Source organism: Dermacentor albipictus, unplaced genomic scaffold, assembly GCF_038994185.2.
Source record: "Dermacentor albipictus isolate Rhodes 1998 colony unplaced genomic scaffold, USDA_Dalb.pri_finalv2 scaffold_15, whole genome shotgun sequence".
Classification (NCBI taxonomy): Eukaryota; Metazoa; Arthropoda; class Arachnida; order Ixodida; family Ixodidae; genus Dermacentor; species Dermacentor albipictus.
The window spans coordinates 4,726,764-4,743,544 of NW_027225569.1; the positions used below are offsets into that span (position 1 = coordinate 4,726,764).

At 42.3% G+C, this 16,781-nt stretch overlaps 1 long non-coding RNA gene across 1 annotated transcript in view; it reads left to right on the plus strand.

The window, feature by feature from the left end:
* LOC139051825 (uncharacterized) overlaps positions 1-7,747 on the plus strand; it is an 83,867-nt gene extending 76,120 nt beyond the window's left edge. The window contains exon 3 of the long non-coding RNA XR_011509574.1: positions 7,697-7,747. This is a non-coding gene — a long non-coding RNA (uncharacterized lncRNA). The remainder of the gene's footprint in view (positions 1-7,696) is intronic.
* Positions 7,748-16,781: the final 9,034 nt, after the last annotated feature.

Genomic DNA, 16,781 nt, shown 5'->3' on the forward strand with positions numbered 1-16,781 from the left:
GGCGCGGGAAACAACATCTGGGTCGTACCAGCTTGGGTCGTATTGAACCCTGGCTATGGCGAAGGACGTTTCTAGGCCGAGTTTTGCGTCGATTCGCACTTTTTTCTGCCCTGTTGCAAGTGAGAAAAGGATCGTCACTTCTCACAAACCACGCTGTGAGCTCGCCGCAGCCTATAGTTTAACTAAAACGGACTCTCCGTGTGCCGTGGGACGTAATGCCAGGAGCAGAAGGAATCGGTGACGTCGATCCGGAGAGACCTAGCCCAGCCTCGAAAAGGCGTCACCGTCATTACTTCTGCGTCATGGGCTGCCATGAACAAAAAGCCTGAATCCCAACATCAGATTCTACCGTTTTCCTTCAAGGCCTCACGAAGTGGAGCGTCGGGCGCGCGGCATAGCTGCAGTTCGTCGCGCTGAGTAAGTGAAACTTCGTGCCATGCTGACTGCTTCGCCTGTCTTGAAGCTTGCTTGATTATCTGCGTTCTAAAGTTCAGTGTTTCGCACCTGCAGTCCCGACGGCAGACCGACAGCAGCAGGCATGGCTGGTAATTCCCGATTCGAGACCAGGCCACAGCGACAATTAACAATTCGACCGATGCGAAGTGGAGAAGTGACCAGGTGTGTGCAAATGAGCACAAATGGTCGGGCTCATTCGATGACAATTCGCTACTCTACTACGAGCAGCACGGGTTAAGAGAATTAAATGCGCTCATCCTTCACCTCAAGCTAACACGTTGAGGCAGCGCAGCAAGGCAGTACTGATTGCAGCACATCGATGTTCGAGCGCTGTCATTAAAACCTATATCAAGCGAGCAGCGCACGAGCTCGCGCTGCAGCGCGATTCGCACGTACGTGCGAGCTCACATGCGTTGCATCAGTTATTACCTGCCACTAAAGGGACAGATGGCCGCTACTACAGCGCAGGCATAACTACTTGTTTAGCGGCATGCAGTCAAAAAAGATTGCAGGAGGCCCGCTGTTTCGCAGCATGTCGAAAGACCGCTGCCGTCGCGGCGCGCACGGTCGTGCGCTCGAGCAGTTCCGTACACATGATGCCTGGTTATCGCTGCTGTGGATTCATTTATAACAAGCGTTTCCTTGCGTTTGTGCGCCTGAATCTAGCAGCTAGCGTGCAAACCTTACCTGAAGTTCCACTTCGTACGCGACTCGCTTCACTTGCGATTGACACGGTGCTAAACTTCGCCGCCTAATTCTTGAACGGCGTACACGTATTCGGCACTGCATAATTTCTTGCCTTTACGCAGCGTACCACCCCTGAAAAAAATCTTCGGCGCCCGATATTCGCTGCAGGCCGTGAAACAACACAACCGATAGTGGCGGGTCCATATTGTAAACGTGCTTTCCGAAGCAGACGACCGAGCTTGGTACGACCCATTTTAGCACAGAGGGCGCTTTTTAGCACCTTTTTCGCAGCGCCCCCTGGGCAATGCGAGAGCCCCATGGAGATACTAGCCAGTATTTTTTTAGTCATTTTTGGACCCCATTCTGGATTTTGTAAACGAGAACAAATGTGACTTAATTCTTGCTGGGGACCGCAATATAAACTGGCTGGCTAATAGCAACGTAAAATTAAACCTACAAATACTGTGAAACACTCTCCTGTGTACGAATGTTGGTCATTTCGATACGTCATATCGATACTTGGGGGTTGACATTGCCAGCAATCTAGCCTGGAAAACTCATATTGATCACATAACATCTAAGGCCACTCGTGCACTGGGATACCTTCGTCGGAAATTTTCTCAAGCACCATCATCGCTAAAACTCTTATTGTACACAACTTACATTCCTCCACAACTAGAGCACGCATCATCAGTATGGGACCCTGGTCATGACAACCTCATACAGTCTCTAGAGACAATACAGAATCGATCAGCCCGTTTCATTCTCAGCAACTACCAAAGAACTGCGAGTGTCACTAACATGAAAGCTCTCCTTCACCTCCCGCTGTTAGCAACCCGTAGAAAACTATCTCGCATATGTCTTTTCCATAAAATCTACTACCACAACACATATTTATATTCTATCTTTGTTCAACCACCACCATACATTTCATCTCGCATAGACCACCACCAAAAGGTAAACATTCCGCACTGCAACACCGTCGGCTTTTCATATTCATTTCTTCCCCAAACGAGCAAAGATTGGAATAACTTACCCGCATTACTTACAACCATAATTGACACCAATAACATTAAAAGCACACCTCAATGTTTCATGTTATAAATTAATGTTGCGTTTGCTTGTTCTGTATAGTAACTGCTTTTTATGCCATTATTTTACATTATGGCTTGTATTTTTATATCGTATGTTCTTTCCTTTCTTTTTTTTTTGTTACGCCATGTATTTTTGCCACGCTTACAAGTTTCTATTTACCATTCTTATTTTGTATACGATGTTTTTTGCCATGTTGTTTGCCTTCCTTCCTTATTTTGTGATTTGCCTCTGTATTTACTTTGCCCCTCCCCTCTGCAACGTACAACCGTGCCTTGAGGGTATTATAAATAAATAAAAAAAGGTTATATCATCAGCCACAGGAATAACACAAACGTCACGGACTATATTAGACCACTTCTTCACCAATATTGGTAGACCTTATGCGAAATGTGGAATCATCCATTGCGCGCTAAGTGATCCCCTTCCGATTTTCTTCGCCGCTGAGCACATCATTAACACCAACAAACACTCAGAAAGATAATTTCCATTACCGCGCAATCAACCCAGAAGCGCTGTCCTCTTTTCGCGATAGTTCTTGAATTGAGCAACCCTGAAGAAGTTTATGATAAGCTAACGGAAAAAATTACTTGGGCCTACCATGACTTTTTTCCACTTGTTCTATTAAAACAACCTAAAAATGCTCGCAAACCATATGGGTTACATCTCACATGCTGAGGCTTATTAAAAAGCAAGATCGCCAATCAGCAAGACGCCAACCTTTTGCAAACTAGAAACTTTGACAAAATAAAAAGGTATCAAAATATACCGAATTTTCGTAAATGAAGAATTGCGTAACGCCAAGAGGCATTACCGCACAAATATTTTTCAATTCCTGGGCAGGGCAATCTCGGCACGGCTGGAAGGCACTGCATTTTCTAACCAGGCAGTCACCCGAAAGTATCTCAAAAGCAAATATAAATGATGTAGAATTAACCGGGCTCGAACTTTCCGATGCGTTTAATAATTGCTTCCTTTTCGTGGCAAAGGTGCAAAGCAAAACTACAAATTACTGCTACATGGAGCCAAGTAGCAGTCACACTATGTTTATAAAAGCTGTGACTAATGATGAAGTTACTGCTGCGTTTGTGTTGCTCAGCAACAGTATGACGAAAGATGCTTATGACTTTCAAATCACACCAATTAAGTTCGCCATTGAAGTAATTTCGCCCGTTTTGACGCATATATTCAACGCGTGCCTGCCGTTAGCCCTGTTTCCCCATAACATGCAATCCGCAAGAGTAACTGTAATTCATAAAAAAGGCAGAAAAGATTATCTGTGAAATTATCGGCCGATTTCTCTTCTCCCCGTCTTTTCCAAAGGATTCGAAAACTTGAGCCTGCAATGCTCGATGGCTTTTTATGACAAGCACAAAGCGATAACTTCTGCGCAGTATGGCTTCCAAAAGAATTAATCAACCGATTTAGCCTTACTTCCTCAAAAGGAACTGATACCACATAATTTTGAAACGGAAAATATGGCGTCAGGCATTTTTTAGATTTCAGGAAAGCTTTCGACTTCATCAGCTACCACATCTTCATTCAGAAGCTCGAATACTATGGCTTTCGGAGCAAAGTGCTTTCTTTAATATTTTATTTACAATATCAGACACAATATATCGACATTCATAGACATCGCTCAGCATAAACAAGTACATTCAGGTGTTCTTCAGGAGAAAATTTTAGGGACCGTCTTGTTTTTAACCTATATTAATGATATCGTTATTATAGACAAATCTGCTTAATATAATATATACGCCGACGACACAAGTGTGTTTTGCTCTGGACAGTCAAGCATCAATTTAGCTGAACGAGAGTATATGGCATTAGGACTAATAAACACCAGGGCAAATGAAAATCACCTAAAAATTTACGTTAATAAGACTTCGGTACCGATCTTTCACCCACGTCAAGAAGATTTTGATCTTCTGCCCTTCGTAATTAACAACACTGCAATCGAATTCGTTCGACATTTTGAAACTCTGGGAATGATGTTCACAGAGAATATGTCGTGGGACGACCACGTTGCCTACCTTGTGCAGAAGCATTTGCGCACGGCTAGGTATTTGAGTCGCTATTGTTCGTCTTTTCCCATTTCGGTCAATACACTACTCTACAATTCCCTGCTTTCCTCGATCATGAATTACGGCGCTCTGGTCTGGGCAACTACAACAGTTGAAAATTTCGATAAGCTATCGCGTTTACAGAAACGTGTTATCCGCATAATAGATAAGGATCCTGCTACCTCTACCATTCGCATACAGCAGAACTTTTTATTATATTTATCATTATCCGTGTGCTTTCTTTGTGAACCTATAGACTGATCCGTTATTACGAGTCAGAAATAGGCATCACAATCCATTAGCCGATTTAGCCGGCCCTGCTTCGCACCGTCCTTTGTATTGTACACGAAATCCCGAAAAATGGGAAGCTAATGTATGCCGCACAAATTACGGAAAGCAAATGTTCAAATTTCGCTTACCGTCAATCCTCAACAGCCTGTACGAAGAACATACTCAAGATATGATGAATAAATCATTCAGAGATTTACGTAGAATATTTTTGTAAACCGAACAAAAATGTACGTAGCAATATGGTTAGTTCTTTCTCTGTTTTGTGTCATGTATAGGCCGCCAATGGAAACTGATCTTGCAACGTTTAACACCCAAACCCTCTCGAGTGAGGCAAGCTTAGCAGGACTCTTCGAAGAACTATCAGACACTGCTTGCGATATTATTGGCCTTAGTGAGATTAGAAGACCTGGTGAGGCTTACACATTGCTGAATAACGGCCATGTCCTCTGCTATAGAGGTCTCCCGGATAAGAAGCAATACGGGGTAGGATTCGTAATCTATAAAGACCCAGCGGGCAACATTGACGAATTCTACAGCATCAACGAGAGGGTAGCAGTAGTCATAATAAAACTCAATAAAAGGTATTGACTAAAGATAGTACAAACCTAAGCTCCAACGTCCAGTCACGACGATGAGGAAGTATATCAGTTTTATGAAGATTATGAATTAGCGATGAGAAAAGTGCAAACGCGGTATGCAGTAGTGATGGGGGACTTCAATGCAAAAGTGGGGAAAAGGCGGACGGGTGAACAGGCAATTGGCAACTGCGGTGTCGATTCCAGAACCGCTAGAGGTCAGATGCTGGTAGAATTCGCAGAAAGGAATAAGCTGAGAATAATGAACACTTCTTTCAGGAAACATAGCAACAGAAAATGGACCTGGAAAAGCCCTAATGGTGAAACAAGAAATGAAATTGATTTCATACTTTCTGCCGATCCTAGCATAGTGCAGGATGTTTAAGTAATAGGTAGGGTAAAATTTAATGATCATAGGTTAGTGAGGGTGAGGATGCACCTCAACTCAAACAGAGAAAGAGTAAAATTGGTCAAGAAAGAACAGGCCAACTTAGAGGCAGTAAGGGTAAAAGCAGAAAAATTTAGGCTGGTACTTCCAAACAAATACGCAACGTTAGAACAGAGAGATGATGATGATAGCATAGAGGTAATTAATGAAACCATAACGAGGATGGCTTCAGAGGCACCAATTGAAGTGGGAGGCAAGGCACCAAGGCAACCAGTAGGCAAGCTCTCCCAAGTAACAAAAGACCTAATAAAGAAACGACAAAGAATGAAAGTGTCCAAATTAAGAGATTAGATAGAATTCGCGGAAATGTCAAAATTATCAACCAGGCGAAAATAAGTGATATACGAAACTGTAACATGAAAAAGACTGAAGAAGCTGTAAAAAATGGACGCAGCCTGAAATCAGTGAGAAGGAAACTTCGCATAGGACAAAACAATATATATGCACTAAACCAAAGCAGGCTAATATCAACAGCAATCTCGAAGATATAGTAAATGCAGCTAAATACGCTAAGGCAAAAAGAGAGGATAAGAACAATAAAGTAAAACTGAATTTTGACAAACTGCTTATCAATGGCAGGGCTTTCAGGTGGGATGAAGACAAAGAAGAGGTCGTCCCTTTGCGTAGGCAGTGACAGACCAGAGAAAAGCAGAAGTACCGATGTCGACGACTCGTTGCTGTCGTCGTGAACTGCCGAAGCGTCGTTAATAAAACAGCCGAACTTTCTGGGGTGATAGAAAGTGTTGACGCTGACATAGTCATTGGCACCGAATCTTGGTTAAAGCCTTCAATTGCTGATGGTGAGGTGTTTCCAGAAAACTACGTCGTCTATCGCAAAGATAGGCCCACTGCAGGTGGGGGCGTCTTTTTGCTTGTTCATTCATCACTACAGTCTTCAGCAATTGATTACAAGTGCAATACACTGGAGTCTGTATGGTGCAAGATAGTCCTATCAGATAATTTCACGTTCATTGTTGGTGTGGTTTATCGCTCGCCCAGCTCGGATATCAGCACAGTGCAAACATTATATGAAATTCTCACAGAGGCGTCAGCTCAGACGCTACTTCTTGGGGGGGATTTTAATCTGTCTGGGTTATCTTGGTGCAATGATACGTGTTTAAATTCTGGCGGGCGCATGAACCTTGCGATGAAAAATATTGTAGACACGTTTGGTCTGACGCAGTACGTTACCGATCCTACTCGCAATGGCGCTTTGTTAGACTTGCTGTTTTGTAACTCGCCGGATTCCATAAGAAATGTGAATGTCATTCCGGGAATTAGCGACCATCTGGCTGTTGTTTCCGGTATCCATAAAGAAAAGAACCGTGCGAAGTTATCCACGACTAGGAGGGTCTACTTTTATGAGAAGGGTGACTACGATGCAATTTCTGAGAAACTTCGTAATTTCTTTTCTGTTTTCGAGTGCTTATCTGAGGAGCATAATGTGCACGATATGTGGGACAATTTTAAGAATATGTTACTCGAGCTGGTAAGTGTACATATCCCCAATGTTGATTCTTCACGGCTTAAAAAGCACAAACAGCCATGGGTAACAACACACATACTAAAGCTTATCAAGAAAAGGATGAGGGCATTTAACGCATTCAAGAAAAGGAAATCAGCTGCTCATTTTACAAAGCTACATACGATTACACGCGAATATAAGCTAAAAATAGGAAAAGCTAAAGATGACTACTTCAGCGAGCTGAGCAACAAAATGAAATCAAACCCTAAAATGTTTTGGAAGTACTTAAAACAGTGTGGATCAGATTCCTTCGGAATACAGGAGTTAAATTATAACGGTAAGATAATTATGGAAGACGAAGATAAAGCTGCCTGCCTAAACAACTTCTTTCATTCGGTATTCTTACCCAACCACCCCTGTCATATTCATCAACCTACAACTAATATTTCGCCTATGCTTCCTGTTGAGCTTAGTATTAATGGAATTGAAAAACTATTGAAAGATATTGATGAGAGTAAATCTAGTGGTCCGGATGGTATTTCTCCACGTGTACTCAAACGTTGCGTGGGGCCAATTTCTATGTACCTTTATTTAATTTTTGAAAAATCTTTATCGACAGGTATTTTACCCCATGACTGGAAAATTGCACACGTTGTTCCGATACATAAAGGTGGGTCCAAGAAAGACGTTGGTAACTACAGGCCAATATCACTTACGTCTATCCCGTGTAAAATACTTGAACATATATTATACAAACAAATACTAAATCATCTAAATAAGCATAAGGTACTAATTAACCAGCAGCATGGATTTCGTAGGGGCCTATCTTGCACAACACAACTAGTTGAGTTTTATCATGACATAATATCCACCGTAGATGCAGGAGGACAGGTAGATGGTGCGTTCCTGGATTTTCGGAAAGCCTTCGACACAGCATCACATTCACTCTTTATGTTTAAACTTAATACCCTACACATTGATGAAACTGTTCTTAAATGGATTGATGTTACCTTTCCCAAAGAAGGCAATGTGTAATACTGAATGGAAAATGCTCCGAATATTCAAATGTTACGTCAGGAGTCCCACAGGGCTCCGTTCTGGGTCCGTTATTATTTTTGGTGTACATTAATGATATCTCTGCCGGAATTTCATCTTCTATACGGTTGTTTGCGGATGACTGTGTTGTGTACAAAAACATTTCCCATCACAATGATACAATTGAACTTCAGAACGACTTATCAATCATTCATGATTGGTGTACTAAATGGAAAATGACTTTGAACATAACAAAGTGTGTACATCTCTCATTTACTAAAAAGAAGAAACCAATTCAGTCACGGTATCATCTGAACAACGTACTATTGAAGCAAGACAGTACGTATAAGTATTTAGGTGTGCTACTGTCGTCTGAATGTTCGTGGAAACCACAGGTAGACAGTATCATAGCCAAAGCTGGTAAAGCTTTGAATTTCATTCAGAGAAACCTGCGATGTTCACATGCGAATTTAAAACGTATGGCATATACAACTTGTGTTCGACCGCTCTTAGAATATGGCTGTGTTGCGTGGGACCCCCACGAGGTAACCTTCATTGCCGCTCTGGAAAAAATACAAAACCGTGCTGCCAGGTTCGTCTTGGGGCGGTACGGAAGAAAGGAGAGCTGCACTGCAATGAAGGCTGAGCTGGGATGGGAATCACTTTCTGCCCGCCGCAATAAACTGAGATTAAAATTTCTGTATTCGATTTACTACAATAAAACAGGAAAAAATAAGGAAATTTACCTACAGAAACCTCAATACATTTCAAAACGAACTGATCATAGTTGCAAAATCCTCGAGTATCCTGCCAAGACGAACATGTATGCCAACTCATTTTTTGTTCGAACAATTAAACAGTGGAATAGGCTGACTGAAAAGCAAGTGCATTGTGTGAACGAAGGTGTATTTTATACCATGTTGTAACCCCCCTGCTGTAACTCCTTCGGGCGCTGCGGGGTAATTGATGAATAAAGAATAAAGAATAAAGGAAGAATTCTACACTGACCTTTACAGTACTCAGACGACTCAGGAGCGCTCTATTCAAAACAACAGTGAACAGTATACAGAAACTTCTCCTGTAACTAGAGTTGAGGTCAGAAAGGCTTTTCAAGGGATGAAACGGGGAAAAGCGGCGGGAGAGGATGGAATAACAGTACATTAATTCAAAGATGGAGGAGACATAATGCTAGGAAAACTGGCGGCTCTCTATACGAAGTATCTATCGACTGCAAGGGTCCCAGTAAACTGGAAGAATGCAAACATTATACTAATCCACAAAAAGGGCGACGTTATATAACTAAAAAATTATAGGCCCAATAGCTTACTCCCAGTATTAAGTAAAATATTTAACAAAATAATATCCAATAGAATAAGGACAACACTGGAATTTAGTCAACCAAGGGAGCAGGCTGGCTTCATGAAAGGTTACTCTACAATGGATCACATGCATGTCACTAGCCAGGTTATCGATAAATCCGCAGAGTACAAGAAACCTCTCTATACGGCTTTCATAGATTACGAAAAAGCATTCGATTCAGTAGAGATACCAGCAGTCATAGAGGAACTGCGTCATCAAGGAGTACACACCGCTTACGTAAATACCCTAGAAAACATCTAGATATTCCACAGCCACCTTATCTCTACACAAGAGAACGATACTTATAAAGAAAGAGGTCAAACAAGGAGACACAATCTCTCACATGCTATTCACGGCGTGCTTACAAGAAGTATTCAAGCTATTAAAGTGGGAAGGCTTACGAGTAAAGATCGACGGCGAATACCTCAGAAACCTTCGGTTTGCCGATGAAATTGTTCTATTCAGCAACAATGCAGACGAGTTACAAAAAATGAATCAGGGCCTTAACCGGGAGACTGTAAGAGTGGGACTGAAGAATTATATGCAGAAGACAAAGATAATGATAAATAACCTTGCAAGGGAACAAGAGTTCAAGATCGCAAGTCAGCCTCTAGAGTCTGTGAAGGAGTACGTTTACTTAGGCCAACTAATCACAGGGAACCCGGACCATAAGAATTAAATTCACAGAATAATAAAAAATTGGTTAGATCGCTTACGGCAGACATCGTGAGCTCCTGAGTGGGAGCCTACTGTTATCATTGAAACAGAAAGTCTACAATCAGTGCATTTTACCGGTGCTGACATACGGCGCAGAGACTTGGCGGCTGACAAAGAAGCTTGAGAACAAGTTAAGGACCGAGCAAATAGCGATGGAACGAAGAATGCTAGGCATAACTTTAAGAGGCAGAAAGAGAGCCGTTTGGATCAGAGAGCAAACGGGCGTAGACGATATTCTAATAGACATAAGGAGAAAAAAATGGCACTGGGCAGGTCATGTAATGCGCAGATTAGATAACCGCTGGACCATGAGGGCAACAGAACGGGTACCAAGAGAAGGGATGCGCAGTAGAAGACGGCAGAAGACTAGATGGAGTGACGAAATTAGGAAAGTTGCGAGTGCTATTTGGAACCTGGTGCCGCAGGACAGGGGTAATTGAAGATCGCTGGGAGAGGCTTTCGTCCTGCAGTGGGCATGAATAGGCTGATGATGATGATCATGATAGCACCAGTGTTTTCTTATCACACATTGTGCTCACGCATACTTAGTTTTCGTGTAATGCGCATTGTCCTAATGTTTATTTTTTTCGTTTTTTAAACCTTTGTTTCACGCACATTTTCGTACGCCAGATCATTCTTGTTTCCCAGACTGATATTATTTGCCTTCGTGATTTACAGCACAATTTCTTTTGCGTGTGTTTGTGCCCATTTCTGTCCGTGAGCAGCTGCGTCCTGCAAATTCACTGTGTGCATTTTAACATGCCGCGCTTTCTACTCTATGCCTTTTAGGGGGCACGCACCCACGTCACTCCTTTTCGGGGATTTTTTCCCGTGCCCCTAAGCATTTCAGGTTGTTTTGAATAAACTGATTTGATTTGAAGGTGAATTCGTTCGCTGCGTCTGCCTTGCTGCCTCACACGAGCGTTTTGACAGCGTGTGTCAGCGCTCACCGAGAGCGATGCGTTCGTATTTGTTTATGCGTGCGTGACACCATGGTATATAATTCAATTAGTAAGCCATTGTTCACAATTTAGTAAACCAATGAACGAGGCTTATTGGGGCAGCGTACGTCGGCGTTTTGTTCCTTATGTTCGTGCATTAGTTTCGTCAGTGTAACACTAAACGCAATACAATCAGGAGCATTGTTCACAAGTTTATACAACAGATAAAACTACTATGCTTACTTCGTATAGCTGTCTAATAATTTGGTATTGCAATCGATGCTTCGCCTTTCGGCCGAAACTGCGACTTTTTTTATCAGCGCAAAATACTAAGGCATTATCGTGACCAGCGCGCACGTGATACATACGAGACGTTCTGCACCCACGGAAGAAGTGACACGTGCTCCAATGTGCCACCGATATCGCTTCTTACCAAGGAACTCGTATTACTTGCACCTGGATGATGGAACTCATTCAGACTTTTTTGTGATTTTTATTTTGAATATTGTGACAGATTTTTTTCGCCATCTATCTTACCCTGTCTCTTCCATCCTTCTTTCGTTTTGTCACACATATATTTGCATATATTTGCCCTGTGCGCAATGAAAAAATGGTTGCTAGTCAGCGCTTCCTTCATTTTCTTCTTAACGCTTTGTGTTCTGCTCTGTTACTGACGTTCTTATTCAAAATCTAGTGACCAGCCCAACTTACTTAACAGTTGAAGTAGTTTGTTTCGTAGACTACCTAAGCACGTTTCTGCCTAAACGTACCTGTTTTTTTTTTCTGCTCGGTGTTTATTAAAAAAGAAGTGTTCACTTGTTAACTCTGTGAAAGACTTGCATAATTTGTAGATAAATAAAAAATATAGTACTTGTCCTTCCGTATTTTTCTAATGCTAGAGTATACCCTTTCTGATTGGAGCTATCGCAGTGATGTGCTGAATATGCATAATAAGTTATTTTTTACAGCCAAATAATCTTTTCCGCTTATTAAGGATAGACCAACACAAAACTTCAGATGTCCATAGTTGTGTGTTGTTGCAGCCACAGTGCGTATATCGAGACCCACACGTCTATATGCGCACGTGTCTTTATTCTTCCCAATTCGTGTATATTCGGTGCGGTAAAGTCACGCAGACAGTTTTTATCCTGCAGATAGACGGACCATAAAGAGAATTGTTAAATTAAGCATGTATCGTTGCTTGTCATTTCCGCAATATCCCAGACGTCAGAATCCCCGTGAGCATTGTCTCGGAACATAGCATATCTAGTTTCTGTGGTGCTAGTGACAGCTTGCAAGAATACAGAGCACACGCACAAATGTCGCCGAATACAGCTGCGTGGGTCGGCAGGACACTCCCTCTTTACCGATGAGCACGCGTGTGCGGCTCCGAGTACAGCTAGCTGATGTGCTTGCATTTGCTTGATCAGGCTTTTTTTTTCCCTCTGCCAATTATAAGAGTGTGCTTAAAGCAGTTGGATGAATGAGATGCCTCTTTTTTTTTATTTCGATATATAAAACCACGAAAGACAAAGGGAGGCATAAAACATGCCTCTTAGAAATTTAGTACTCGCTACTTGTACACGTTGCAAAGAAAATAATACCTTAACTGAAGGAGAAAAATAGGAGGTGTGCTCAGCCATGAATGATTTTCTTACATGTGTGACAATGTTCTGCATAAGCGATTAACTTGATGCAGCAAGCAATTGAAGGTTAAGGAGCGAGCGTACAATTCACTATGGGCATAACAGCAATATGTACCTATAGCAGTGACCTTATGCAGATATATAATCATGAGATGTTTTCAAGGTGAATATTTATTTGAAAGCAAATAATTTATATAAGACAACTTATTTCGAGTGATATCAAATAATTACATTCTTTCTTGCTGCCCTGGATTACCAATCTGCTGGCTCGTTACTACTCACACATACATAATTTAGCGTATAAACAATGTGCAAAACATTACCAAAGTGCACAAAATTAAGCAGTATCATGACAGGCGTGCTCCCTCTCTCAGCCATGGCAGCAAACAATAATGATCGACTTGAGACTGTTTGATACGGCCAGCATTATACATATCTGTTCTATTTTGATTCATCTATAAATGTAAAGAATAAGCTCACGACATGACAAGTGAATTATTGCAAGTTCTGCTCAGGTTATCTGAGTTAATTGGGTGTGGGTGGCGTGTTGCTTATGTATTTATGTACCTGCCTGGTGCACAGCCATATTTTAGGAAAATAAAAAAATGCATAGCATAACATAAAGAGCTGGCCAGTAACTGTACTTAGTTGAAGCAAACCAAGATTATCACGTGAATTAGTAGCGAGTTCAGTGACGTCTCGAGTTTTGAAAAGGTTGATGTATTAAGTGGTTTTGTGTTTGTATTTCTTAATAAGTAGCTACTTTAACACACCCGTGAGAATAAAATGAAGGCATATTCCGGAAGACAGGACCACACAAAAAGTGAGACAATATTCATTGCCATTTTTTCTATTCATTACTAACCAACAAATACTTCCTTAGGTTCATCTTTGTAAATTATGCAGATGGTGCACGCCATAAAGCTTCAAGATTCGTGAGTTCCATTATCTACTCACTATTCGAGTAATGAAGTGAAGGATACCCCCAGGAGCGCTGTGAAAGATAGCACAGAAATTTGCAGTCAAGAGGCCACAGTGACTCAGCCTCTTTGCTAAACGTAATATGGTGCAGAAGAAAAGATGCATACTGGTGAACTGGGTAGGCATTCCCATATATTATTCAAATTCACACGCCACCAGTAATATTTCGTTCCTTGCCATATTGCTTACCATTGCACATATTTTAATGCAGCGCTTTGTGTCTGCAGTAATATAGCTTGACAAATCAAAGCTGCGATAATTTAGTACACTGTAATGAACATTACGTGTGGCTTAGATAATACAATGCTCCTACCTATGGGCCCGCTTAGTATCATCTCCTTTCTTTAATAGTTATTCACCGTTACGCCTGAGCTATTCGGTGCTAACGGGCACTGCTTTATTCCTACGGGCACACTAGAACAGCTTGGCTATGCACAAAGATCACTGTACATCGCGCTTAAATTAAGATGGTGCACATTTGCTGTAAAAATGTGCTGATATGCTTAATTGCCTAGCAATAAAGAAAGCCCTTGAAATATAGTGTGGATGCTAAGCTTTGCGTGTATGGCACCTTATATTTATAGTGCAAGACCACATCGATGGAAACGAAGGACACCACAAATACTCGCGTTCTGACCTCCCAGCCACAATGCAGACAGTTTTCTGTGGTTTTAAGCTATAAATGTGAGAAGCAATCTGTAAATTCAAAACTGTATTAAGCAAACTGAGACACCATGAAAAGCGACGTAACACTGAAGTGTACACAATTTTTGGTCACATGAGCTCTTTGTGGTGCCGATCAAATAAATGCATTCACTATTTCTAGCTGAAAACAGCATGTTTTTCACATTAGAGCGCAGAATGATCAGTGCAAAGGATTTTTAACATACATATGGTACCTTGTCCAACACTTTGTACATTGATAGCTATGTTTGGTGCAACTTGAGTAGTAGATTTATAATGGTCTACTACGTACAACACCCGTTGTGAACGTCTACTTTGATATTCTACCCTCTGACACAGTACCTCAGGCTGGAATTTTTCTTTGCAAGCAGGTTTCGAGCCCCACACGTCTCCATCTTCCACACATGGCGCTTTCTGCATGTTCTGAATGTGCATTCATTGCCGGTGGTATATCTTCTAGTCTGCAAATACTTTGCTAGGTAGTTTCATCTGCATGTTTTTCAACTTACCCATAAATTATTTATGCTCTACTTGTACAGACACCGCCTTTATTAGTGGTATTTGTGCAGTGCCTTCATTAGTGCAGTAAATGTTACGAAAGCTGTGCATTCATAAAATAGAAAGCCTATCCGGTGTAAATATGGAACCTGCAGACAAGGGCATAGTAAAGTTTCGTTCGTTCTCCGTCCTCGCTTCACCGTTGGAACTTGAAGCTTCTCGGACGATGATCGGCAGTTGATGATCAAACGCAGGCAGGAAACGATGAGGTCAGATGTACAAGAAACATTTATAGGCAAACTTTTCTATATACATGGCAGGTAAAACAAATACATTACAAACTTGAACAATTGAGAAACAAAGTCTCACTCTTCTACTGTCTCAATGACTGTTAGAGCCCAGACTCGTTTTAACGTACATAGTACGGAGGCTCACTGATCTATCAGCAATCCTGATTTCAGCCAAGTCTCCGTACTATGTACGTTAAAACGAGTCTGGGCTCTAACAGTCATTGAGACAGTAGAAGAGTGAGACTTTGTTTCTCAATTGTTCAAGTTTGTAATGTATTTGTTTTACCTGCCATGTATATAGAAAAGTTTGCCTATAAATGTTTCTTGTACATCTGACCTCATCGTTTCCTGCCTGCGTTTGATCATCAACTGCCGATCATCGTCCGAGAAGCTTCAAGTTCCAGCGGTGAAGCGAGGACGGAGAACGAACGAAACTTTACTGGCGCAGCCCGACAGGATCGGCAAGCCCCACAACGAGCAACGAGCAGCGAGCCAGGCGCAAGGAATCAGAGGGCCACCAGCGAATTCCGCAAGGGTTGCAATTCATCTGGACAAGGACGTCAGGCGGCGCCCCCAGCAGCAACGGGTGAGCGGGATTCCTTGCGTTTTGTCTTGGTTGGCATGACTGTTGTTCAGTGAGGTTAATGGTGTTCACGCGCAGGACAGCAAATGCGAGTGAGGCTAACGTAAACATTGATACGGCATCTGAACAAAGAGAGGGTCAGAGACGGCAGGAACTACAACGCATCGGAGAGACCGAGTCTGAGATGTCGGATACTGAAATGGATAGTGAGACGCAAGGCGCTTCACAGGCTCCGAGCACGACAGATCCAGAGGCCATGGCGGTGAGACGCCTGGAGCTGGAGCTAGAAAAGGTGCGCCTACAGCTAGAGTGCGAGCGCATTGCTCTACGGAGAGTGGAGCTCGAGCAGTCGAGCAGGCCGCCTTCGGTGTCGGAAGGAAGCGATCGGCGCGGTGCCTTCACGGATGGAATAGCACAATGTGCTAAAGTGCTTAAGGCATACCGGTTGCCGTGTGACGCTGACGTTCCGATATGGTTTGATGAGGTCGAAAAGTTGTTTACATCTTTTCAAGTACCGGCACATAGCCGGGTACATTTGATCATGCCTGCGCTGGCCGAGCGGGTCCGTTATTTGTTGCGTGGCCTTAATGACGAGGAATGTACAGATTATGAGACTGTAAAGAAGGCAGTATTAGATGAACTTGAGCTCACGCCAGCTAAAGACTTGGCTGAGATCAGGATTGCTGATAGACCAGTGAGCCTCCGTACTATGTACGTTAAAACGAGTCTGGGCTCTAACAGTCATTGAGACAGTCGAAGAGTGAGACCTTGTTTCTCAGTTGTTCAAAATTGTAATGTATTTGTTGTACCTGCCATGTACATAGAAAAGTTTACGTATAAATACTTCTTGTACATCTGACCTCATCGTTTCCTGCCTGCGTTTGATCAACAACTGCCGATCATCGTCCGAAGACTTCAAGTTCCAACGGTGAAGCGAGGACGGAGAACGAACAAAACTTTACTGGCATCA